The sequence below is a fragment of the Cimex lectularius genome, unplaced genomic scaffold (genome assembly GCF_000648675.2).
Source record: "Cimex lectularius strain Harlan isolate CLEC.00 unplaced genomic scaffold, Clec_2.1 scaffold42, whole genome shotgun sequence".
Lineage (NCBI taxonomy): Eukaryota > Metazoa > Arthropoda > Insecta > Hemiptera > Cimicidae > Cimex > Cimex lectularius.
Window position 1 is genome coordinate 816,791 of NW_019392754.1, and position 27,418 is coordinate 844,208.

The following is a 27,418-nucleotide window of genomic DNA, read 5'->3' on the forward strand; positions in this document are numbered from 1 at the left end:
CTAATGTTTACATTCATGCTAATAAATACCTTCTCCTTAATAAATCATTCTTGCTAATAAATACTTTCTCAATAATAGCTACATTCATGCTAACAAATACCTTCTCACTCATTGCTGCATTCTTACTAGTAAATACCTTCTCATTAATATATCATTCTTGCTAATAAATACTTTTCTACTAATAGGTACATTCTTACTGATAATTACATTGTTGCTTAATCAATTATTCTTGCTAATAATTACTTTTTCACTAATACCTACTGTCATGCTAACAAATACCGTCTCACTAATAGCTGCATTCTTGCTAATAAATACCTTCTCAGTAATAGCTGCATTCTTGCTAATAAATACCTTCCCATTAATAAATCATTCTTGCTAATAAATACTTTTTCACTAATAGGTACATTCTTACTGATACTTGCATTCTTGCTTAATAAATTATTCTTGCTAATAAATACTTTTTTTCTAATACCTACTTTCATGCTAACAAATACCGTCTCACTAATAGCTGCAGTCTTGCTAATAAATACCTTCTCAGTAATAGCTGCTGCATTCTTGCTAATAAATACCTTCTCTTTAATAAATCATTCTTGCTAATAAATACTCTTTCACTAATAGGTACATTCTTACTGATAATTACATTGTTGCTTAATAAATGATTCTTGCTAATAATTACTTTTTCACTAATACCTACATTCATGCTAACAAATACCTTCTCTCTCATAGCTGCATTCTTCCTAATAAATATCTTCTCATTAATAAATCTTTCGTGCTAATATACACTTTTTCACCAATAGATACATTCTTACTGATAATTACATTCTTGCCTAATAAATTATTCTTGATAATAAATACTTTCTCACTAATACCTACATTCATGCTAACAAATACCGTCTCACTAAGAGCTGCATTCTTGCAAATAAATACCGTCTCACTAATACCCGTATTCTTGCTAATAAATACTTTTTCAATAATAGCTACATTCATGATAACAAATACTTTCTCTCTCATAGCTGCATTCTTCCTAATAAATATCTTCTCATTAATAAATCATTCGTGCTAATATACACTTTTTCACCAATAGATACATTCTTACTGATAATTACATTCTTGCCTAATAAATTATTCTTGCTAATAAATACTTTCTCACTAATACCTACATTCATGCTAACAAATACCGTCTCACTAAGAGCTGCATTCTTGCAAATAAATACCGTCTCACTAATAGCCGTATTCTTGCTAATAAATACTTTTTCAATAATAGCTACATTCATGCTAACAAATACCTTCTCACTCATAGACACATTCTTGCTAATAAATACCTTCTCATTAATAAATCATTCTTGCTAATAAATACTTTAGCTACATTCATGCTAACAAATACCTTCTCACTCATAGACACATTCTTGCTAATAAATACCTTCTCATTAATAAATCATTCTTGCTAATAAATACTTTTTCACTAATAGGTACATTCTTACTGATGATTGCTTTCTCGCTTAATAAATTATTCTTGCTAATAAATACCTTATCTCTAAAACTACCTTCCCGCTAATAAATACATTTTGCTAATAAATACCGTCTTGATAGTAAATCTGACATAATTTTTTTGGTTGCATTTTGTATACAGTTGTAAAAAAATAAATAAATAAATAAACTTTGCTGCTGAGTCTGCTAGTAATGACTTAGTACCATGTAATTTTTTCTCTTCTGCATTGAGGCTGAACGCATCGTGGGTATATCTTAAACGATTGGATACTAGAGTTGATTTACCCCAAAGATAATAGTGAACTTGTTCAATCTCAACATATTGCTATATTTCTTGGTTTTACAAAGTTTGGTAACCAAATTTTATAATTTCTGTTCTGCGTCAAGTCCGCGGTACTACGCCTCTGAAGATTATGAGACATCAGAGCACGGATTCAATTGATGTATGCTTTTTCACTGTCACTGTTCTGTCAGACGCATTTCATCATCCGTAAAACAATAAATGATTGTAAAAAAATTAATGAAAACCAAAGTTTTTAACTGAGTAAAGATTATACATTATTAATTATAAGCCCAACTAGTTATACAATAACAATATTTAAACCCATATAAAAACCTTGAAAAAATTATTTTATTATTTTACGGTTTTCAATTAAATAAGGAAATTTTAGAATTTGAACCCCGATCAATAGATTCCCGTTAGATAGGAAACTAAGCCCGGTTTACCTATATGGCTGGATGTAATTCTGATCATTATGGTAGTATTGAGGGCGTAGTTCCCAACCTCGTGTCGAGTCCAATTTATTCACCTCACGATCCGTGGAAATGTTGGCAGGTCGGCGGCTCAGTACGAAACCAAACAATAACACTAAATTATAACTAAATACTTATAAACCAAAACTTGAATAGGAAGTCGTCGAGAAATAGGGACGAATGCTCTGACTCGACCTGAATCAATCGACTTGGGCAAAAAGTTCACAGAGGGGAAAAAGAACGGGGCGGGGTTCAATCAAAAGCTTACAACGGAGCAAAGAAGGAAATAAATGAGACTAAACGAAAAAGAAAATTTTCTAATTTAATTAAATTGCTTTAGTAAGTATGTAGTTTTAGTAAGAAAGCAGGTAGAATAGAAAAGCATCTAAAATTTTATTTTATTTATCTCTTAGTTTGTAATGTTTAAACTGTGAGCAAAAGTATTAATTTAATTAATTAGCAAAAACGAAAAAAAAATTTTATTCGTAAAAATAACGTACGATTCTCACACCGTGGATCAACCATTTCCATCCCCACTTTATAAAAATTAAACGTCAACTGATTTCAATGAACTTTCGTCTTCAAATTTTCCATTTTTTAAAACATTATTCAAGCCCCGAATTTATCAAACAGTTGGCAAAAGTTCCGATGAATATGGAGGGTGTGGAAGGACCATCCGTCATTTCCAGTTATCTCTAACATTTGGACTGTTAGCTGTAATAATGGTGAATTTTTTAGTTTGTAATATACAATTAAAATAACAACATTAGAAGACAAATTTCGGAAAATTGTTGTTCAGAATGATGAGGATATTAGGAAGTAGGAGTTTGGTATTCCCAAGTACTACGCCTTTTACAGCGTTTGGCTTATTGTATTTTTTCCTAGCTTTTTAATTAGGTATAGATTATTCAGAAATCGTGAGATGCGGTCTAGTATGATGCAGGTTTCCGAAAAACATTTTCTTTATCGAGCCAACGTTTCGATCTTTATTGAGATCATCTTCAGGGCCTGGAACTTACAAACATTGTTTAAATTTAACAAATGCATGTAGGATGTGGAAAAAAGTGAATTTATACAATGCAAAATATATTATTTATATACAATCAAAGTATTTCTACTCATTCAAAGTGTTTGTCTTCTGTGTAATTGTGCCATTCTCTCAACACGCAAGAATGGCGCAATTACATAGAAGACAAACACTTTGAGTGAGTAGAAATACTTTGATTGAATATAAAAAATATATTTTGCATTGTATAAATTCACTTTTTTCCACATCCTACATGTATTTGTTAAATTTAAACAACGTTTGTAAGTTCCAGGCCCTGAAGATGATCTCAATAAAGATCGAAACGTTGGCACGATAAAGAAAAAGTTTTTCTGAAACCTACATCACACCAGACCGCATCTCACGATTTCTGAATTATTATCGACTAACGGTCACTAATCACTACACATTAGGTATAGAGGCATACATTTTTCTTTACATCCTGCATCCTGAAATGGAGGATTTCCTTTGTATTCCTTTTTGGGAGGTTTATAAATCCCTTAGCTTGACTCATAACTAATACACCTGGTGCGTTGTAAAGTGCTTGAGTTTTTCTTTCTGAAGCTGCTTTTCCAGTTCAACTTAACACACTCCGGTAAATCTAGTAATGGTGGACCGCGGTAGCCCAGTGGTTAGCATGAGAGACTCACGCCGCGGTCGTGGGTTCGATTCCCACCGTCACCTCTGGCCCTTTTTTCCCGAAAACCCCCAATTTGAACACACAAGAATTCGTACCATGGCTAATATGCAAGATCATAAGGCCAAATAAAAATAAAATAAAAATAAAAAAAATAAAAATAAAAAAATCTAGTAATGGTTCTTGTCCCATGGGTGGCCTGACACCCCTCTGGCTGCCTCCTTTCTGGCTAGTTGGTCTGCCGATTCATTTCCTTCTATACCTTCTTGTCCCCGACCGATTTTAAGATAATCTTGTTGTGTTTTCCTAGATCCTTTAGATAATTTAGGCACTCCCAGGCAAGTTTGGCTTTGAAAGCATACGCATTTAGTGCCTTTATGGCTGCATGTTTCTCTGAGTGTATGTAAATCTGTTCTCCTTTCATATTTTTCTTTATTGATTCCTGTGTACAGAACGTCTTGCATGGACCTCAGCTTGGAAAATTGTTGGGATTAGTCCAAAGGGCTTTGCTAGGGTGTAATTCGGCCCTTTTACCACAACACCTACTACCTGTTTCATTTTTGATCAATCTGTGTACCATATTAGCGCTCCTTCCTGAAACTTTTAATTTTTTTCAAATGGTCTCTATTATCTATGACCCCATGGAAGGTTGTCGAAGTTGAGGTTTTCTCTAATTTTGTCAGGTACCGTAATTACCATCTTATTAATTTTAATTCTCTCCAGTTTTGTAGTGGCTTCTCCTTAGATCTGGCTTTATTTCTTTGCATGTCTGGAGTCTGTTGGCACTCTTGAAAACCGTGTTGTACCTAAATTTTTAAAAGTGAAAGTTCGAGTGCGGTTTCTGCTGCTTGGACTGCTTTCTTCTGGGTCTCCAGTTCAGTATTTTTGGCGCCATACAAGAGTTCCTTGTGTCACCAAATGTTTGACCGTTGTGGTGTACAACTAATCCTTATTACTAATCGTGGGATTAATTCCACAGTTTTTGATGCTTAATCTCTTCCATTTCTGTGATTGGTCAAGGTTTTTTGTTGTTTCTTTGTTTCTTTGGATAAGGTTAAGGCTTAACAATAAAAATCCTGGGTGCTTTTTAATTTACAATTCTTCTTCTTGTAAAAAGTATGAGATATGTTTTCTTAAGTTTTATGTTTAAACCCATTTTCTCACACCATCTTCTTACAATATTTAGGACGTTTCGCATCTAATTTGAAAGAATATTGAATTTCTCTTTTATAATTGTGGGTGGTATAATAAATAACGACATGTGGGTAAACTATATGGTATCCGAAGCTGTTAAGTTCTTTAATTAGATTATGTACTACTAACAACCAAAGAAAAGGCGATAGCACCCCTTCTTTCTCGTGTCATTATGGTCGTATTGCACCATGGCCAATGACTTCAATAACCTACGTTTTGAGGCTATTTAAAATGACCCTGACAAATCACTGATGTCAGCGAAATTCCAGTACAGATCTGATAATCTAATATGTCGAGGATGTGCAGAAAACAAAAATATTAGAAACTACCAAAGTAAAGACCTCAGGAATAAATTACACTAATTTCGATCATTCTGGTCTTTTTGAAGCAAGTCATAATACAATTTCCAAATTATTTATGTTTTTGTGATATTTTGTCTGTTGGAGACCAAGTAGGGGCTTTCACTCTAAGTACATCATTCTGGTTCAAGAAAAGAAGGATCAAAAGAAACCAATCCAACCATGGTTTGGATAGACATTTCTATGGGAGGTCTCACAAACTTGATATTCATCAATCTGCGTGATGATGTGTTGCCAGAAGTTGTTCCTTATATGCCATCACTTGGCGACGAAATTTATTTTTCTGCATTACAATGTAAGTTACCATCGTTTATGACTATTTTTAGTAAAATTATTTTACTAAGTTTAATTTTTTATTTAGCTATATCTTATCTTTTTCTTTAAAAATGTCTAGTAAGTAATAAAAATAAAAATTATAACGATTTCAAGTAGTAAAAAAACAAGGGTGGCCACTTTTTTGCCTCTGTGTAGGATAAAAATGCGTGCCGCTCGAGTATCAAATCTCAACATCAAGTTTGCTCACGTATTTCTCAATTTAGAGTTAAGCTGGGTAAGAGATGTCATCGCTTAGGTATACAAGGGGAAAATGGGCCCTGGCATGAATGCTCTATTATTCAACGGCTTAAAAAGGCGAAGAGACTTAGCCTCCACGGTACACGAACACAGCATTTTGAATATTGCCATATGAGTCACGCTCGCACCACACGAGAAAAAATCAAACGTAAGTCGTAAAATACGATTATATATTATACGCAGTCTCATTACCATAAAATAATGAGTTTATATAGGTTCATATTAGTATTTTCTTGTGTAATATGCGTTCTTAAACTGATTTATGTCTCGTTTTCATTGGTTGTCCCTCTGCAGCATCAGTTCGATTTTCATGATCGGTCAAGTATACTAAATTACTCCCTATGAGCTCAAATATTAAATAAAATGAGGCAGTTTAAAAAAACACCTTTTTTATTTCTTTGCCGAAGTTTCGACCTTCATTCGGGTCATCTTCAGGGCCTGGGTAAATTAAAAAACATATGTTGATTGGAAAAATACATTTTAAGATGTAAAAGGAAATTTTGAACCGAGTATTTCATACTTATATAAAGTTTATTTAGGTTTCGTGGTCCGATTGATCAAATAATGAAAAATGGCAAAAAGGAGGGAAAATTCAAAAGGTGGGGTTGAGGTGGGAAGTGTCCGAGCGGATCGAAGTCACGATAGCTCAATTGGTAGAGCAGCGGCGTATTTAGCCGAAGGTCGTGGGTTCGAATCCCGCTTGTGTCATTGACTTTTTTTTTTCTCAACCAAAACCTTCATTAAGTCAAAAGAACTTATATAAAGTGTGGTGCTATTCTTGGGTGTCATATTGGTTTTGTGTGAAACGTGAATTTGTATTCTGCTATTTTTATATGACTGTGACAGGGTGGGGGACGTGGTAAATCTGGGAAAATTTCTTTGATCATAGGCGGTTTTATTAAACTCAATGGACAGTCATAATTGAAAAGGAAGTTAATTATTAAGGACGATAAAGAAGGAAAGGGAAATATAAAAATAATTTTTAATGGTTTATTTGCTTTATGATCTTGTCGTAGATACTGCTGAATTTGCATGTATCTAATCTGCAGTGATGCTGTGTGTCTGTTAACCATTGCTAGAAAATTGGGTTTGTATTTGTTTTGTTTTCGTGTTTAGTATTTGTATTTTGTCGAAATCAAATTTTTTTCAAAATGGTTTCCCAATGCTGCAGGATTAGTTTTTGGTGTTTTTTCCGTTTGACTAGATATTGCCATGTAATTCCAATGTATGTTGCTTACATTAATTTTACTTTTTATGCTTACAATTAATTTTATAAATTATATCGGATTTGTAGGCTGTTGGTGTTGGGTCTTTGACTTTGGATAAAAGTGTAGGTACTGTTTTGTGGTTTATAAAAGCAATTTGAATGTGTTCTCAGGAGATAAATTTACGTAATTCGCGAGACAATTTGTGGACGACTGGAATGGACATGTATATTGGTTTGTCTTTGTATGATTGTGTTGATGATGTGAATACCTCCTCCTTCCTCCCTCTAAAATCTGGGGTGCCCCAAGGCTCTAGCATCTCTCCTATCCTTTTTTCCATTTATATCAATGATCTGCCCAACTACATCCAGTCCTGTAACTATCACCTATATGCCGATGACTCCCAAATGTACATATCCTTCCACCCTTCCGATGTTCACTCGGCCATTCTCAAGATCCAAAAAGACCTAAACTCCATCAACGAATGAGCCCATAAAAATTCCCTAGTCCTCAATCCGTCCAAATCCACCGCCATAATTATCGGGTCCAGGCAACTCCTCAATTCCCTCCCCAGCATCCCACCTCTCATGCTAAATAACCATCCCATCCCGTTCTGCTCTTCGGTTAAAAACCTAGGAGTAGATTTTGACCAAAACCCTTCCTGGCATTCTCACATTTCCCAAATTTCCCGCCATTCCATTGCCTCCCTCCGCCTGCTTCGTCAGTCCTGGCTTCTCTTACCTTTCTCCACCCGCAAACTCCTTGTATCTTCCCTTATACTTCCCTTCTTCGATTATAGCTGTTGGTCTCTCGGAGGGGGAGATCGCACGATTGAAGCGTATTATGAATTGTTGCGTAAGATTTGTGTACGGCACCCCACGGGGATCCCGGGTGTCGGGGTTGTATTCCCAACTTTCCTGGCTATTCCTCTCCTTCCGTGCACAGTATTTCCAAGGTTGCTTTCTTTTCCAGTCCATCCACACTCGTCGTCCTCCTTACATCATCCAATCCCTCCAATTCATCTCCTCACATCTCACTCGTAACACCCGCTCATCCCCAATCGACCTTATCCTTCCGCAACATACAACCCATACCTTCGAAAGATCCTTTCTGATCCGAGCCCCTAAACTCTGGAACTCCCTTTCCCTTTCTATTCGTCACGCTGCCTCCTTTTCCTCCTTTAAATCCCACCTGTATAATTACCACCTCTCCCTCCAAGTAGAGACCTCACGTTAACATTTGTTATTTTTGTTTAATATTCTCGTAATTTTTTCTTCTGTCCTGCCTTATTGGTATACATTGTGCCAGATTTCTATTTTTTTTTTTACTTTTAACTTCATAGAAAGAACTTCCTTTATTTATTTCGTGTAAATTATTCTTAGGGGACATCAGTCCCAGAATAAAGTTATTTTTCTTCTTCTTCTTCAATGATGTGTTGTATAATGTGGAGGATGTTGTTTGGGTTATAATTGTTAATGATTATGTTTTTAGGGTAGTTGTTGTTTTGTAAGATTTGTTTGCATGTTTGAATATTTTTTAGGCGAAAGGATCCATGATTTAGTGTTATGCTTCTGTGTAATAATCCTTTAGCCGTGTTAAATATTGTGTGTAGGGGTGGTGTGATGTACAAATGCGGTAGGGATCAGTGTCCATTGGTTTTTGGAACCAATATGTGCCAACTTTTTGTCTTATTACGAGTGTGCGAGAAATCCCCATTCTCAACTTCCTTTGTGTTAAATAAAACCGCCCATGATCAAAGAAATTTTCCTAGATTTACCGCGTCTCCCATACTGTCACAAACAGCAGAATACAAATTCACGTTTCACAGCACTTTCATACAAAACCAATATGACACTACAAGAATAGCACCACACTTTATGTAAGTATGAAATACTTGGTTCAACATTTTCTTTCTTCCAATCAACAAATAATTTGTAATTTATCCAGGCCCTGAAGATGACCCGAATAAAGGTCGAAACGCCATAAAAATAAAAAAGGTGTTTTTCTAAACTACCTCATTCTTGACCGCTCCTCACGACTTCAACAAATTATGAAACAACTGACCACTAAGAAACACACATATGAAATAAAATTTTGGACTACGGAAAAACTAGCGTTTTAAATCAACATCCTCTACTTTGTCCTTTGTCTAGGACAATTAGACTTTAAGTTATCAAGGTTTTTTTGATCACCACTTTTACAAAAGAGACGGTGATTATATTATATAATAAATAAATAATGATATATTTATATAATAATAAAGGATGACTTTTAAGACCAAACGTTGTGTAACAACTAGGTAGGGAATTGACCGGGAAAAAATCGGAATATTTATTTGATTATCAATACAATATATCAAAAGCAGAAATAAATTTTATAACCTTTGTGGTATTTCAATTTGTAACAGAACTTACTTTCATTCCATCGGTATGTTTTAATTATTAAAAATATATCAGCGAAAATGTATACAATAAAATTCCTGATGAATAAACCCAATAAACCAGACAATTCGATTTTAACGCAACTTTGCGGCTGGGTTTCTGGCCAAACCGGGACATCCGGTTTTTGGGTGCGATCCTTAAATGCCAGAACAGCAGAATGTAAGAGGGACTTAAGACCCGAACGTGACTCTTGGAAATACGCTCGGTAGAAGTCATAGGGAGGACAAGGATGACACTTGGAAGGGTTCTCGACCTGGCCAGCCGGTCGACTCCGTCCTGGGTCCTCCCCTAAGGATAGGCCATGCGAATGCGGTTTTGAGAGGATGTTTTTAAGTGAACCCGTACTTCTAAAAGCTATTCTAAAACCTTATTGTTTAAAAATTTTACCAACTTTTTCCGATAATTCACCAATGTATGGCAAACAACGGAAACCTAATGATTCATTTGTGGTGGGGTGGCCGAATCCTGTTGTTGATTCTTTTAAAGTTAATTTTTTTGTTATTTTAACTAGTAACCTATCAATAAATATTTCTAGATACCCGTTGTTTTTTGCTATGGTTTTAATAGTACCTAATTCTTTTTTATAGTTAGCAGGAGTTAATGGAAGTTTTAACATACGGTCTATGAGCCAAATGAAACCAGCAGCCTTTTGAGACCATGGGTGGGAAGAATCCGCTGGGATCATAGTGTCTGTAGTTGTGGGCTTTCTATATACGTCTATTTCTATTAGGTTGTTTATTATGGACAATTTTAGGTCTAAAAAGTTCAAACAAACATCTTTGTTAATTTCCAATGTAAAATTTATATTACGGTGTAGAGAATTAATTAGTTGGAGGAATACTATAATACTATTAAAACCATAGCAAAAAACGAGTAACTAGAAATATATATAGTTGGCGGGGGTATCAGCGGGTTCACTTCTGCAATTCATGTCGAGAGACTTGTTTGTGGAAACCCTTCAACCTGACGATGAGCTAAAAGGCTCGAAATCCGGATTGTTGCTGAACAACTTAATGTGAGTAGGAACCATCTTTTCTTAAAGGGATTGAACTCCACACTCACCCCATCATTTATAATTTCTACCATTTCTTCCATGCTGCATATTACTTATATTCATTAGAAATGTGATTTTTGTCATATTTTATTTAAATAATAAAATTATTAAATAATTAGAATAAATTTTTTTAAATAATTTAAATTCTTGAGCACGGCAGCGAATCTGGGTCCTCTGTTTCGATTTTCAGATGAAACATGGTTGTTTTAATGTACACAGTACTGATAGTTTTGTTTTCCTAGCGATGAGAGTGAATGTACAGTCTAAGATGGCTGATGGCGCAATATTGAAAACTCCACCACCCTAATTGAATGAATGGCGAATAAATACGAAAGGATTTAATTAATGATGAGAAGGAGTGTGAATGGGTTTGGATCTAGGAACTCATGCGTTAGGGGCGGAATTGACATAACTGTTGACAGCACCGAGGTCTGACCCCGTACTTCCAATACAATGTTGGGTGATTGTCGCTGCCTGCCGGTAATGTATTGAAAATTACAAAAGCTGAAATTTCCGTTGAACTGACAGAAGTGATAAGCTCAACATGTACACACACGTGCAGATTGGAGCTTATATAAATTAAAAAATCCAAATTTCAATTTTTAAAAAAAGGAAAGAATTCTTTTTAATAGGAGCTTTTCGAATCTTGGATAAGGTTTTTTTTAAAAGGTCCATTTAAAATAGGAGTGTTTCCACAGTGTTGACACCACAATACATAATAAATGATCCAGAAAATTTTATACCGAATAAAAGGTTATAGTACATGAAATGAAAAAAACCTATGTGCACGATTGGAAATACCAACGTTTCAATTAAATAGCTCAGAAACCATGAAAAAGTAATTTGTCCATACTTTTAACAAATTAAATTTTATTGCGATATCCAGGGCATATTCGTATATGTGTGTTCAAATTTGGGGGAGGGGGGGTTATTGTGAAAAAAGGGCCAGAGGCGACGGTGGGAATCGAACCCACGGCCGCGGCGTGAGAGTCTCTCATGCTAACCACTCGGCTACCGCGGTCCCCCACTATGCTGTTTACCCATGACTTAATTTTGGGAAATGCAATTTCATCTATATAAAAAATTTGAGGGCGCAAAATTGATTATAATAGTCGCACTCATTTAATTCAAACCGTTTAATCGGGAAACCACCCACATTTGCTTTTTGTATGATTAAAAGAATATTGCAGCATCAGAGGGTCGTCTCGGCCGAGAAGCCATGCGTAGCAAGATGAGTTGTTAATTTTTTTTATTTGGATTAGTCGTTGATTGATAGTATGAGACAGGCATGTAGTGAGGGTGATAGATGGATATGGAGTTGAATTGAAGGTGTCATTCCTTGGCGACATATAGAGAACGTGTAGGCGTGCCACCCAACATGTGAATTCTACATGAGCATTTATTTGGGTCCCCTGTACCGATTTTTAAGGAAAATGGTGTATTTTCATGTGTATAGTACATTCCTTGGCTTCATATAGGGAGCGTGTAGGAATGCCACCCTATATGAGAGATGTAATCGATTATGGCAGTGAATCTTTGGGTTCCATGTCTAATCTTTAAAAAACCAATGATGTTTTATTGTACTGTGTTAACTTTCGTGTGTATTGAGAGTGATTGTGTTTATCAGCGTGAATGTGTAGTGTGAGAGGGGTTCAAAGAAGTACTTAATAGTACAAATCTTAGAAGCCGTGCCAGCGCACCCTGCAGACTTTACAGAGCAATTAGTTAGATTCCACTTTTGTGTCGAGATTGAACATGTTTATCAGCATAAATTACCGTCCATATCTTTAGAAATCAGATGTTTTTGAATATTTAAAAATAGGTTTTTGTAATTTTAGCTAATTGGGAGACTCAAATATCATTAGTCAATATACTGTCCGTCAAAAGTTCCTGCGTCCAGTTAAAGGAAATGTTTAATAAATGCTCCATAAACAGAATTTGGTAACTGTTTCGTCAAACATAATTATTAAGAAGCGTAACCACCGCTTCAACTCTCTCTTAAACACTTTATATTTTACCTGTACTTGACAAATTTATAATCTTAGCAAATAAATTTGGGGGATTAATTAGAATGTGGAGTAGCTTTTTATAGAGGGATATAACTGACCATTTTCTAAATAATCAGCACTTATTTATACATACATCAACTGGGTAAACAGATAAATGTTTATTTTTATACATAAAAATGTTTCAAAACTGTAATTATTTCCTTTTAATTTATGCGTAATTCAAGATTTATTGTGACTTTTAAATTTAATTGTGAAATTTCCTCCTGTGATTTTAATTTAATTTTTAATCAATGTTTTGTTTTCTATCTCTATACATAAATGTAATTTTTTAATCAATGAACTACTAATATTATTATTATTATTATTATTATCGTGAATTTAAACAATTTCAATGTACGTTTTATCACTAATCATTTATCGTGGACCTATTTTTGAGAAGCTAGTGGGAACGTTCGATGTTCTGGAAGATCTGTCAGTTCAACGTCAACCGAATAGACATGACCTAGAAAAACCGAGCTGTGGGAAGTTTGCTTCGTTTTTTACCAACAGCCAAGAGAGTATCATAAAAGTTTTATAAAATAAAGTATTAATATTATAATTTTCTCTGCCTCTTAACTTCCCATATTGTATATAGTAGAATTAAAGGTGATAGAAAATAACATTAATCTATACTCATTTTATGATAATTTTAATTATAAAAGTGAAAAAATAGCACACAGAAGCTCCTCATGACTAAATATAACTAATCATATTTCATGCCAACATAAATTAAACCTAAATAAACCAAATGAATAGAAGAATTATTATCATTATAGAACTAAGAATTTAAATTTTTAAGCAATAATAATAAATTATTTGGTTAGAAAGTTAAGCCAACTATAGTGATTGCTGTGTTTCCAGTTTGTTAATTGAATTGATCATCGACAATCAACAATTTCTTTCAATATTACAAATTTGCATAAATGTGACAGTATGAAAAAATCTTTAATTTAACTGTACTGCTACGGTGTATTCTTTGAAGCAAGTCTTTGATCGAGCATGGCCCTCGAGGCTGTTCTAGAAGCTTGAGAGATGGACTACTACCTGATCCTAAAATCCTAACTGCAGAGAGTTTCAAGTCATCACTGACCCGTCTCTATCAGTCGGCAATCGTAAGATGCCAATTGGGAAACTGAGTGTCTAATTATTTGCGACAGAAAGTTGTTCATTGCTTGTACAAAATGCGTATCGAAACGTGTTATTTTTGCCCTTCAAGGTTTTTTCCAGAATATGGAAGAACGTTTGTAAGAAAGGCTGGTCAGATATTTAAATTCTGTCGATCTAAATGCAACCCTGCCTTCAAAAGCAAGTAAAACTTTTAATTATTTATTTTATTTTAAAAGCGTGGTTTTAAGTCAAGAATGCTTTGACCGGACAGATGCTTTGGACAAGGAAGAACGTAACGTCTGTTCCATAGCCATGATGTGCCGCGCTCTACCATCTACGGTGTTCTTTCTCTTACCGCACTACGGGATCCACTGGGGTCGCAATGTCATTTAACATTGAGGTTCTTTAGCGTGCGCACCTGGCCGTCAGGCCTTATCACACGTTTAGATTCTCAAGTTAGGTGCGACTCACCTCCGCTGCTTCTTCCGTGAGGTTCGGTGTAGAAGCCACGTCCTCCCGCAGCATGCTACCGACATGTCGACTTCTCCCGCTTGCCCCTTCCCCTTAACCACTGCGACGCGTAAAGGGATAACCAAAAAGTGGTGGAAATCATCGGCCAAGTCTCGCTCGCACTCCCTAGGTTGAGTCGACAACTCTATCTCCCTGGATGTAGGGGCTCCGGGGATGCGCGCCGGACGAGGTTTCGATTTTAGTGGTATGGTATGGTATAGTGGAAAAGATACTGGGAAGCGGGGCTTGTATTCCCCAGGCACTGCAGCCTTCTGGCTTATTGTACCTTCCCAGTTCCCTAGTTTAGTCAATAGACTCAATCTTCTTCTCAGAAGTACCAGGTCATTTACTGTTATTGCTGCAATTTGGTTCCCTAAGTCTTTTTCGTACGTTAGGTTAAACCTCCATTGAGCTGTTGCTTCGCATTCGAAGATGATATGAGTGGCTGATTTTAGTGGAATCTCTAACCACCGCCTAGAAGAGATCATACCTACGGAAAAGGCTGCCCAGACGTCCACCAACAAGTCCGTCCCCGACCACCTTTCCTCACGCACTCGAGGGACGCCGTCAGTAGTCATAGCTCTTCGCTGGCTATACGGCAACCCAATCTATCCGATTCCCACTAGGTCGGGAGGTAATTCGAAGGTCATACGCAAGTACCACGGCCACGAATGAGAGAAATCGAGTAGAAAGGTGACTATTCGCAATTCTCGCTTGGACACTTGAAAAAAGGGGAGCTGTTCTCTTCACAGATTAGTGCCGATTTAGATTCCTTTTCAAAGAAATTATTTTATGGTACGGAGACGAATCAACGCCCATGCCCATATAGAACTGAATAGAATTTTTACTGCACTAAGGTACATCTAGGAAGTACATCTGGAAATCTGTCGATCCACTTATTGGAGGCAAATTCCTGTTAAATCTGTTTAACTTTCTGTTGAAGCATGATAATGCTCGACAGTATATAGCTCGAATTGTCACCTATTACTTGGAGGATGTAGGATTTGCTACAATCTACTGGTCAGCGCGTTATCCTGACATGAACCCTACAAACACTTACGGGACATGATAAAGACTCAATCGCTCTTGCTGAAGAATAAGATTCTATTTCACAAGCCAAAATCCAGTCTTAAGATCCTCCATGAGGCCAGAGGAGGTAATATGCTTTATTAAATGCAAAACTAGGTAATAAATTGTTAGTTAAATTTCAATTTATTACTTGTTGATTTTCCGTTGTTCGAAATGCAATAATTATTATTAAAACTCATGAATTTCTGATCTCGTTTAATTTGGTTTAAATTAAAATAAGTATTTTATTATTAATATAACGACAAAAATACATATAGTTTGAAATAAACACCAAAATCTGAGTGTCCGGGATTTTTTTTAAGTATTTTAGTTTACCCTTAACTGGCCTGTAGCTGTTTAAAGATTAATATTTTTCTAATACATATTTAGGGAAGAGCAAAGAATGTATCATTTTCACCGGGCTAAACGCTTGTCATTTAACGCACGCATTTACGCCAAAGGCTCCCAAACGTTTGATCCCAACTTCTTTGAAGACGTTACAAATTCACTCCTTGGATGAGACTATTAGCCGAAGGTAAGGTTACGCAGCCCACAGTGCAGGAATTAATTATTACTACTGTCGTGGGACTCACTTAACTCGCGAAGTTCACAGTTCAGTTACCCCCGGCTCAAGCAATTCACAGTGAACCGCAAAGGGCAAAGTTGATATCGAAGGTGTTCCGCCTGTTCAAGTGGTAAATGTAATTGAGACTAGAATTATGTAATGAACAACCCAGATACGGAAAATTCACCAGTTTATTTGTCTCCATTTCCGTCAAAAATCATATTTACCCAAACAAAATGGATAGAAACATATACCTAATAATGCAAACACTTAGGTGCAGTATTTTTATATATTGTTCAATTTGTATGGCTTCCAGGTGCCAGGGCACAGAGGAATTTTGGGTACGAGAAAGCAGACAGACTGGCTATAGGAGGATTCGCAAGACCATACAAACGCCCCGAACCTATACTTGGGATAACAAAAACAAATATAGAATCCTCCATCGCAGAATGGATCCGAACAAAACAAAAGGAGAAGTGGGTAAACTTTCGCGGTGCTAGACATAGTAAACTTATGATGAAATAACCCTCACCAAGACTGGCAAAATCTGGAGCTGCAACTGGAGAGGACTAAACTGAGAGGAGTGATACGACTACTAACCGGGTACTGGCATCTGAGAAAACATCTACACAACATAGCCATAGACAACGATGATCCCATCTGCAAATTACGTAATGAGAAAGAGGAAACAGCCACCCATATCATCGTCGAATGCGAAGCAACAGCTATAACATACGAAAAATTTAGTGAATCAAATTGCAGCAGCGACAGTCAATGATGTTTGTTTGTTTGGTATGGTGTTTGTTCTATGTTTCTATTTCCAATTTCATTATGTAGATTGGTCAAAAATTAATAGGTTTCCAGTTTATTGGACACAACAATTTTTTTAAACAATTAATACCGTGTGTAATGTCCTTTGTTAGCTAAAATCTCTGTGCACCTGTTAGGCATACTTTTAATAAGGTTGTCATTAATATCATAAGTAATTTCAGTCCATAGTTGTTGCAACGCTGCGCTTAGTTGTTGCAGGTCAACTGGCTGCGGATGGTAATCTATATGCCTTCTCTGCAACTCATCCCATATGTGCTCACTGCGATTGAGTTCTGGAGGCAATGCGGGAAGGGTCAGATGGAAATTCCCCAGGTTTTCTAAACGTTGACGATCAACTGAGGTTGATTGTCATCCAGAAATCGAAAATTCATGCCAATGAGATCCTTGAGGGATTCCTCGATAACTTCTTGGCCACAACGGACTACGGTGAGGTTGCCTTCAACAATATGGAGTCCAGTTTGTCTTCCAGTGTAAATCCCAGTTCAGACCATTACAGCTCCTCCTCTAAACTGCACGAAAGGGAGCACGAACTGTGGCATTGTACGCATCCCTTGTTTTCGATAGTCTCTTTGCCGCCTGCTATCACTATACAGACAGAAACTCGACTCATCAGTAAACATAACAGCATTCCAATTGGTGTTCTCTTCTAAGCGTTCGATTCACCATATTCTTCTGAGTTGCTGGTGGCTGCAGGTCGTCTCCAAGGGTCATCCAATGAAAGGCCAACTTCCCACAATCGACTACGAATCGTTTGTGTGGCAAGAACATCTTGTACTTCATTTACGATCTGGCAGGCATTATGGAAAGGGTTCCATCTTGCAGCAATGACAATATTTTTATCCTTCAGGTCCCCTACCAGGTCTCCCATTGGCACTTCCAGTCTTTCGAAATCAGGCTCTCTCGGATCCTCGGTGACTCATTCTCACAATAATATTGCAAACTTATGGTTCAAGATGATGTCTTTCCACGAATAAAGAGAATACCTGGATTAAAATTGAGAAAAGACGAGAAAAGGTGTTTCTTTACAAAATGAGTAATCTTCAAGTTTACTATTCTTAATTAAATCCGTCATTAAAAATGAGGATTAATGTTGATTTTTGGTTTGCATTTTGTATTTTGTTTTATCCAGCTAACAAGAACATATCGTTTAATTTAATTAAAATTTATGCTATTAATTAATTAGGTTTAGATAAACACAGCTTATGAAAGCAGCTTTTTTGCCCAAAAGGTTATTCCAGGAATAAAAAACATTGAGTTTCACTTGGTCTCTTTACGATCATTCATATCATATCGTTTTTGTTTTGGCTTGTCAAATGCCACAAAATAACACACAGACGAACTACCGAAGATGGTGAAATGTCGAAACTCCTACTTTATTGACCTTCCAGATGCTCCGTGTCGGATGTTTCTAATTCTTCCTAGCAGGGTTTTCTGGCTAAATTATTTACGATTCCAGCCACAGAAGATTTGAAAACAATAAAAAACTATCGAATTTTCAAGCAAATGAGAATTATTATACTTAGTACTTTTCGATCAATTTGATATACTAATCCTCGGTGTTTTGTTGTCGTCACGTTCTGACATCTCTCTATCGTCAGCGGTTGGTCAAGGAAATAAGCAGGGGGAGGCAAGACAACCCGCATAACTATCCGTAAGATACATACTTCGAGTTGTATTTTTCCATTCCAACTATGTATGGAATAAGAAAAACATAAATTTGGTTAAATCTTATTTAAATTCTAAACAATCCAACAAGATAGTTTGATTTTAAAAGTCTCAAAATTTATTTTATGTTCAACAATGTAAGTTTTATAAAATCATCTTTGTAAAAGTTTAGATAATAATTGGACAAAATGCTGGACCGGAAGCCCTGATTCTTTTATTTCATCTGTTAATACGGCCAAATCAATGACCCCTGTGAATCACAGAGAGTCTAATTAATCTAAAGAGATTTTTCAGGACTGCCAATGGAAATGAGAACTTGTCAATGTGAAAAAAAAACCTTCGGTTGTTCTCTCCTCTCTTGAAATCTCGAAAAAAGGCTAAACCTAATTGAAATTTTAACACAAAGAAAACAGATATTTACAATGCCCTTTTTCTGACAATTTGCTCTTTTGCAAGTACTAAGGGATTTTTTATAACTGAATCATTTCTTTATAATATATATAAATAAATAATTATACGGTATTTACTTTTAGATTCGACTATTCTCGTATAGCACTGAAATAAAGGACAGAAATTTATCCAATAATAAAGTTGTACAGAAGAAATACACTACATAGGAAAAAAATAGTAGGCATATAGATTTTGAAATTGGAATGAGATTTTACAAGAAAAGATTAATTACAAAACATTTTATTACTTTATGATAAGACATGTTTTTATGCTCCACTCTGCAGTAAAATTAATTTCTCAATATCATATCACAAAAAAAGAAAACGAACTACCTTCTAAAAAATTCAATTTATTTGATAAAATCAGGGAAAAAAAGAAGGGTGGGAAATGAATATTTGTCTCATACTCATTCACCCCTTCTGCTTGGCATTCATGGATTAACATTTTCGTAATAAATATTCATGGAGGAATAATGAATTCGTTATCTTGTCCTTGACTAAATATTTCCTTGGGAAGTCGGCAAAGGAAATTCAAAGGAACGATTATTTCAAACAAAAGATCCTCAGTACGAGTACCTTTAGGAGAGTGGTTAAATCCCCAATAAATTTCACAAAAATATTTTTTATTCCTATCGAGTGTCGGCTAGTTTAAATATTAAACTGCATGAATTAAATGGATTAGCTCTAAGAATCAAGTGACATAAATAATAAAATGAGGCCGTCTTCACACACCAGTTCTGAGAGCTGGAAAACTTTTGACACTCACATCCCCCAGTCGGTTTATCATTTTTAAAACAAGAGAAGGCAGACCGTGTAAATTACCCAGGGAGAAAACTAATGCGGGATTCCTTTTGTTTTGTACTCATGTATCACAGTGCAGCATCCACCTGAGACAACCGTTTCTCAGTGGTACAAAGCTCGTAGCACATCTTGCCATAAGCACTTAATCCTCAAAAAGAGATTAACAATATGGTGAAATGATATATAGAACACTTAAATTTACTGGCCTGATACTTGTAAAAATCTTTTAACAAAAGTTGAAAAACATCAACTTAAAAACATTTGAGCTTACTTGTAGATATCAAATCTTGTCATCATCAAAGCAATATATTTTAATATTCGGTTTTATATATTTTAATTAAGTTTTAAGTTTAGTTTTATGTCGCTAAATGTTTTTCTAGAAGTAGGAGCGGATGTAGCACTAACGTTTTATTTAAATTAACCTAGAACGATGAAATACGATATTCTTCTAGTTGATATGCATCGTTTGGACATTTCAAAATTTGAATATGGATTTGGAAATATTTTCTACCCAAATTAACCGCAAAAATCTACCAACACTACACTCACAAAAATACACATCCCTGAGATCCATATAAAAATGTCAAGTCTTACTCTTCAATCGTTTGTCAGTGGTTATGCAAAATAAAAAATTGCATTATAAATTGCAAACTTAGCAATTGTTTCCAATAATTGTATTGAAATTTAAGATCGAGACTCTTTCTCTCTCTCTCTCTCTCTCTCTCTCTCTCTCTCTCTCTCTCTCTCTCTCTCTCTTCGTTTTTCTGATGGTACATATGATTGGTAATTTTTGTTTTACTGTCACTTCTGTATTGTCAGAATGTGAAATGGATTTTAGGAAATTTTTTCGCGCGGAGAAAATTCCATAAATACATAAAACGAAATGTTATAAAAGAAAAATTATTAAGGCTGTGTAAATAATAGTTACAATAATAAACTTTTAATTTTAATAATTTTATTTAATCAACTGTACGAAATGTACAAATTTAACGATCGAAGGTAACATTCAATCATTAGACAGTAATTGTGACAATGGTATATGATGGACGCCAGTTATCAATGGGCATGAAAGGAAGGAAGTATGATAGCAAAATGTAAAGTGTATATCTGAAAAATGTATATATCCAATTTGCGGTAATAAATGCATTCTGAACCGATTAGCCTTATCAATATAACTAAACAGAAAATCGATAAAAGTAAAAATTTTAAAATTGTCGCTCCTTCTGGAGGACGCCAATTGTCGTACTCCTATACGGAGTTCAAGTTGATAGCAAGATTTGTATACACAATTATCACCTAGATATATTATATATATAATTAATTATAACCTAATTATATTTTTAGGATTTATTACCCAAGGGCAGTAAACCTGGAATTATTAAGGAATCCCCCTCCCCCAAAAAATAGTCTTAGTACTAACGTACTAACTGGAAGTATTTTGGTGAGAATTGTGAACGTTGTCTTCCCTACCACAGCTTATATCCCTGTCGAACACTGAAACGCGACTTTCAGAACAAAACAGCGAGAATAAAGAGATCAAATTAATCGATAGAGAGTTTTCATTTTATTGAAAGTCGATCATTTTTTATTGTTTTCAAAACTTCTTTGGACTCAAATCTAAAACAATTTGACTTAATTCGTCAAATTTGAGTTGTTCAATAAAAATACTTGGCGGATAAGCCTTTCACTATAATTGACAAACCCTGCAATGAGCAATTAGAAACATGTGACACGACGGAGTATCTGAAAGGTCAATAAAATAAATTACGTTAATTAAACAGAAAAATGTTTATGTAATTTTTAGGAAGAAATAATGCCTTGCCAGACGCGTATCGGCATTTCGCCATCTTCAGCAGTTCATCTATATGTTACTGACAAACCAAAACAACAAAGATATGATCAGAATGATCGGAAACGATTAAGTTACAAGTTTCTTTTTAATTCTGGAACATCGGTCTGGCAGAAAGATTGCTACCAAAAACACAGAGAGGATAGGCAGAAAAAAATTATTGGTAACTCAAATATATTTAGTGGTCTGATTCACCAAATTACTTCTTTCAATTAATTAATCTTTTAGTACTTGAGTATACTGGACAATACAATCCTGGATCGAAGTCACGATAGCTCAAGTGGTTAGAGCAGCGGCGTATTGAGCCGAAGGTCGTGGGTTCGAATCCCGCTCGTGACACTAGCTTTTTCATTTCAACCAACACCTTACGTAAAAAGATTAATTAATTGAAAGAATTTATTTGGTCAATCGGACTACGAAATATAATGGTTTTAATTAATGTTTATTTTTCTTGTTTCCAATGTTATATTGTTTATGCAGTCCGGGGTTACTCTAGTCATGCTAAACTAATCTTCAAAAAACTACATAAAGCTTTGAGAATTTTAGGAAATTTAAAGTATAGGGATAGTTGCAAAGAAACATTTACTAAATTAGACAAACTTTGCCCAGCTTATATCATACAATGTGTAATGTATTTTTCCGAAGTGAGACTTTTAAAAAAATTAATTCTGTACATAATTACTATACGAAAAACTGTAATAAAATAGTTCCTGAGCGGCTGAAATTTAAAAAGATGTGTGGTGATTAGTGATCGTTAATCGATAATTATTCAGAAATCATGAGATGCGGTCTGGTGTGATGTAGGTTTCAGAAAAACATTTTCTTTATCGTGCCAACGTTTCGATCTTCATTGAGATCATCTTCAGGGCCTGTGATTAAATATAAAAAATATATTTTGCATTGTATAAATTCACTTTTCCACATCCTAAATGTATTTTTTAAATGTAAACAACGTTTGTAAATCTCAGGCATTGTAAATCAATGAAGATGATCTCAATAAAGATCGAAACGTTGGCACGATAAAGAAATCCGGTTCGAATCCCGCTCGTGACACTAGCTTTTTCATTTCAACCAACACCTTACGTAAAAAGATTAATTATTGGTAACGTTCAAATTGATCAAATTATCTATTATTTACAAGAAAAGTTTAAAAATTTGGGGGAAAATGATTTATAAGGCGTACCGCCAGGTAGCATCCTAGGCCCCGTGCTTTTCTTGCTGAATACAAGTGACCTGCCACTGGTGGAAAACTTAACTGTCTCACATTTGCCGATGACAAGGTTCGGAAAATGCATCGTGTTTTCAAGATCCGACTGCAAAAGGCAGCCAACTGCATCCTTAACTGGACAGATATTTGAAATGTCAAGATAAACATATATGTAAATTTCACGAAAAGAAAACTAGTAGGCAAAACCAATCTTCTTCATTGGTAAAGTAGATCCATTCAAGAATTCAGTTAAATATTTAGGTATGGCAATAGATAAAAAATTAAATTGAAAAGCACATATCAAAAATAATTGGAGTTCAGATACCGTCAATTTTGTTGGTTTCTGGAATTCCCGGCTATCAATACAAAAAAAATACTGATTTATAAACACATGTTAAAACCTATATGGATGTACGGTATGCAACATTGTGGATATGCCAACGTAAGTAATACAATCGTACAACAGTCCCAAAATTAACCTATAAGAAAAATGTTCCTCGGTATGTTCGCAATAGCGATGTACATAGAGATCTGAAATCCTGCACCTCCTCACTGAGACCACAAAGAATGCTTACAAGCACTTAGCACATCGTAAGACGACTGAAGAGGACGAAGCCATTTGACTTGAACTCAACTAGATAAAGTGAGACAAATGAGTGTACTAAGGTGTACTTATTACTAAATTGGCCATTGTAAAATTAATAAACGGTCTAATTGTTAATAAATAAAATGTATTTTTTTAACAAGGTTTGCTTAATGAACGCAGATTTGAAATGCTACTTTGTCTACATGACTTACCTACTTATAAGTCACATTTAAGATAGTAATGTGAAATATTGCTCAATTAAAATATTTAATAGTTGATTATGGAAATATCGACTTCTGGAGGTGATTTCGGTGTTGGGGCAACGTGACCTTGCATAACTGTGACCTATTTGAGCGAGCACCAGAGCGGTGTCGAGGTGTTTACATGGATTTACATTATCCAAGCCTTTCAACAACGGATGGTTTTGCGGTTTACATTTGTAAATAAAGCGCTAAGCTTTAAAGAGCGCCAAAGTAATCATTATTATACGGAATGATCTTGCGGTGAATAAACCCTTTTTTCTAAACACTTAAAAGTTGTTTGCGACGATGTAAATGGATTTTCTTTAATTATATATAATTTTTGATCTATCTGTTATGTACGTCAGACCGTTTTGGGTTTCATCAGAGGTGGGGCTGAACAACACAAGAGACAGACAAAAAGCGTGACGATCTAGAAGGCAACGGTTAAAAACAACTTGGAAAGTTATTTGTTAGTTGTTACCAGTTATACAATTGTTACATTATTATTATTATATTGTAGGGCGTTTCGATATTTCCCATCTTTAGTGTGTCTGTATGAAAATTTCACCCTTACCGATTTGTTTGTCTACTTATCATAGGTGTTCCGCTAAAAGTATAAGTGTATAAAAACCAGTGACTTTTTTGTATATAAAGTTGAGAGGTCCTCCTGGATCTGGACCTGGTCGGTCTTTTCCTTTTTACACATCACAAAGTCTCACCCGATCAATAAAAAAAAGAGTTAGTCCACGAAAACGTCTGACACACCAAATTGTCAAAACCTACCGAACTAGGGGTTCATCAGTGTGCTTGATTCGATGCAATGCTCCGACAAAAGCACTTATACTTTTCACCTTCGGCGGTTGGTTAGGGATCTAAGATGGGAGAGACAAAACCAAACCCAAGACTAAATATAACATGAAGCAGAAAATCGTCTGACTGACCAAAATAAACGACCGAACAACATGTTCATCAACCAGCTGGATTCATCAATTGCTCTGTCAGACAGGTTTATACTTCTTGCCTTCGGTCAGTGATCTAAGCAGTGAGAGAAAGACACGAAACACAACACCGAAGATAGCAAAAAGTCGAAAACCGTTTGACAGACCAACCCAGCGAGGATACGAAGACCGAAATGATCGGTAACGACCAAATGATTTTATAGTTGTCTTTTAATAAAGTTTATTTATTAACAATGTAAAATAAATGTAATTAGTGACTTAACTGGTTTTACTAACTGATTTTTTGTTATTCTCATTTTGCCAAAGTAGCAAAAACTACACCTGTTGAATAATGAGCACTCCTTCATAAAGTAATGAACATCTTCAATAAAATTATAGGATTTAGGCATGTTCCGCAATAAAAAGGTAGAAATTTCCCCACCACTGATCTAACACAATTTTTCTTGGTGTTTACCTCAATTTGGTATATATTTACGAAATTAAACCATTCATTTGCCTAATTAATCTCAATGGTACTTCACTTTCTAATAGTAATAGTAAATTCGTTTAATAACTTTATCAGACACACTTTTCAAGCTTTGATTCTTGGCATTGCTTTCGATTTTATTTGATAATTAGTAGAAACACTATTAAAAATGTTGTAAATTATAGTTAATTTTCGTCAAGTGGTCTGGCCTATAATCTATGACACTCAAAATAGTTGAAACGTTGAGCGCTCCTGTATGACAGGAATTTCACTGAGAGGCAAAAAATTCCGCCCACTTGTAATATAACTTGATTTGTACATATTGTTATATATTAATCAAAGTTTCATGTTTTTTAACGTTTAATAATTGAGTCTTTGTATAAAAAAGTTTTAAAAAAAAGTAAATTGCTAAGGAAAATGAAAAAAAAAAAAAAATTAACAAAACATGGACGGATAAATTTTGTTTTAATTTGGTTTTAGATTTTTAATACAGAGCGGTTCTTTCGGGTCCGACAAGGATCAGATTACTCCGAATACTGCTCTCTGGCCGCGGGAGTACCGCAGGGCAGTGTGCTCGGACCAATCCTCTTCATCCTTTATACTGCAGATATTCCCACTAAACCTACCACCCTACTTGCATCCTTCGCCGATGACACAGCCGTACTATCCTCCAATTCCGATCCTGCGGTTGCTTCGGAAGATCTGCAGGAACATATATCATGTATACCAGATTGGTGTAGACAATGGAAAATGAAGATAAACGAAAGCAAGAGCGTCCATGTCACATTTACACTCCGAAGCAAACCTCCTCTCACTATATACTACAATAACGTCCCCATCCCCAAATCCGACTGCGTTCGCTACCTTGGGTTCCACCTAGATTCACGACTAACGTGGAATCAACATACACGACTGACACGACAAAACCTAAACAGACGGTATGGTCTACTGCACAGACTCATAGGACGACAGTCTAAACTATCGACAAAAAACAAACTTACAATTTACAAAACATTACTACAACCGATTTGGACGTACGGGATAGAACTGTGGGGAACCGCTAAACCTTCCAATATCCAACGCCTCCAATCCTTTCAATCTAAAGTCCTCAGATCCATTGTAAATGCTCCTTATTATGTCTCCAATGCTACCCTCCACAACGACCTTCAAATTCCTTATATCCAAAAATTTATTCCCCAAAAATTTACCAATTTTCACAAAAAACTTTCCCACCATCCAAATAGTCTTGCCCAAGCCCTGTCCGATAGAACCCATCCCTACAACCCCATAAGGCGTCTTAAGAGGAAATGGCCCCGCGACCTCCTTTCCGAGTGAACTGTAAAAAAAAAAAACAAAGTGAAGAGGGAGGATAGCACTGACTATTTTCTCCCCTCAATGTAAATAGTTGTACATATATATAGTTGTTCATGTATCCGCAAATTACATGTTGTAAATAATAATTGCAGATTGTAATAAAAAAATAAATAAACAATAAAAAAAAATATAAAAAAAAAGATTTTTAATTAACATTTCATATCGCATATTTCCTCGTATTGCCTTAATTACATTTTGAAGATGTCTCGGCATACTATCTACCAGTCTGGAAATGTCTCTTTGCTAGAGGTTAGCCCATTCTTCAGGAAGAGTCCTCTTCAAGATCGTGGAGTGTATCAGGAGGCGATAGACGTTCTCCCTTCTTTTGAGATTATCCCATAAATGTTCGATGGGGGTTCAAGTCTGGAGAACGAGCTGGCCAGGATAAGACTCTGATGTTATGCTGTTGAGGTACTACACGAGCGACATTTGGTCGGGCATTAGAATAGGATTGTAACTGATTTCATAGAGAATAGGCAACGCATGATGGTCCGAAATTTCATCCACATAGCGAGTGGCCGTCAAAGATCCTCCACAACCAACTCTGTGCGACTCTCCATTGAACTTCCCGCCCATACCAACACTGAGCTACGTTGAAAAAGCTTGGCTTTGGGAAAAATTACAGGCTTCGTACAGGCCTTCTCCACACCCTTGCACGCCCATCTGGAGATCGGAGAGCCAATCTATACTCATCTGTAAAAGTAGTAAGAGTTTTGGAAAACTCTCAAAGTCAAAAAACGGTCATCCTGTGGTTATGTTACCCTAGGGCGTCCAGAACCGGGTCTTCTATGGTAGGACCCAGTTTCTCAAAAACGTCTAACGGCGTCTCACAGAGTTTCATAAGGACCTCCGATGGCAATAGCCGCACACCTGATGGAACGTCCATCATCAATAAATGCCACACCACGCGCAACATCCTCAGCACTAAATGGCATTTGTAAG

At 35.7% G+C, this 27,418-nt stretch overlaps 1 protein-coding gene and 1 non-coding gene across 2 annotated transcripts in view; one reads left to right on the plus strand and one right to left on the minus strand.

Moving 5' to 3' along the window:
• Positions 1-27,418, minus strand: part of LOC106673880 (protein CYR61) — a 310,348-nt gene that overhangs the window by 245,285 nt on the left and 37,645 nt on the right. The window lies entirely within an intron of this gene.
• On the plus strand, positions 21,908-21,981 carry Trnan-auu. The gene has a single exon. It is a non-coding gene; the product is annotated as a tRNA-Asn (tRNA).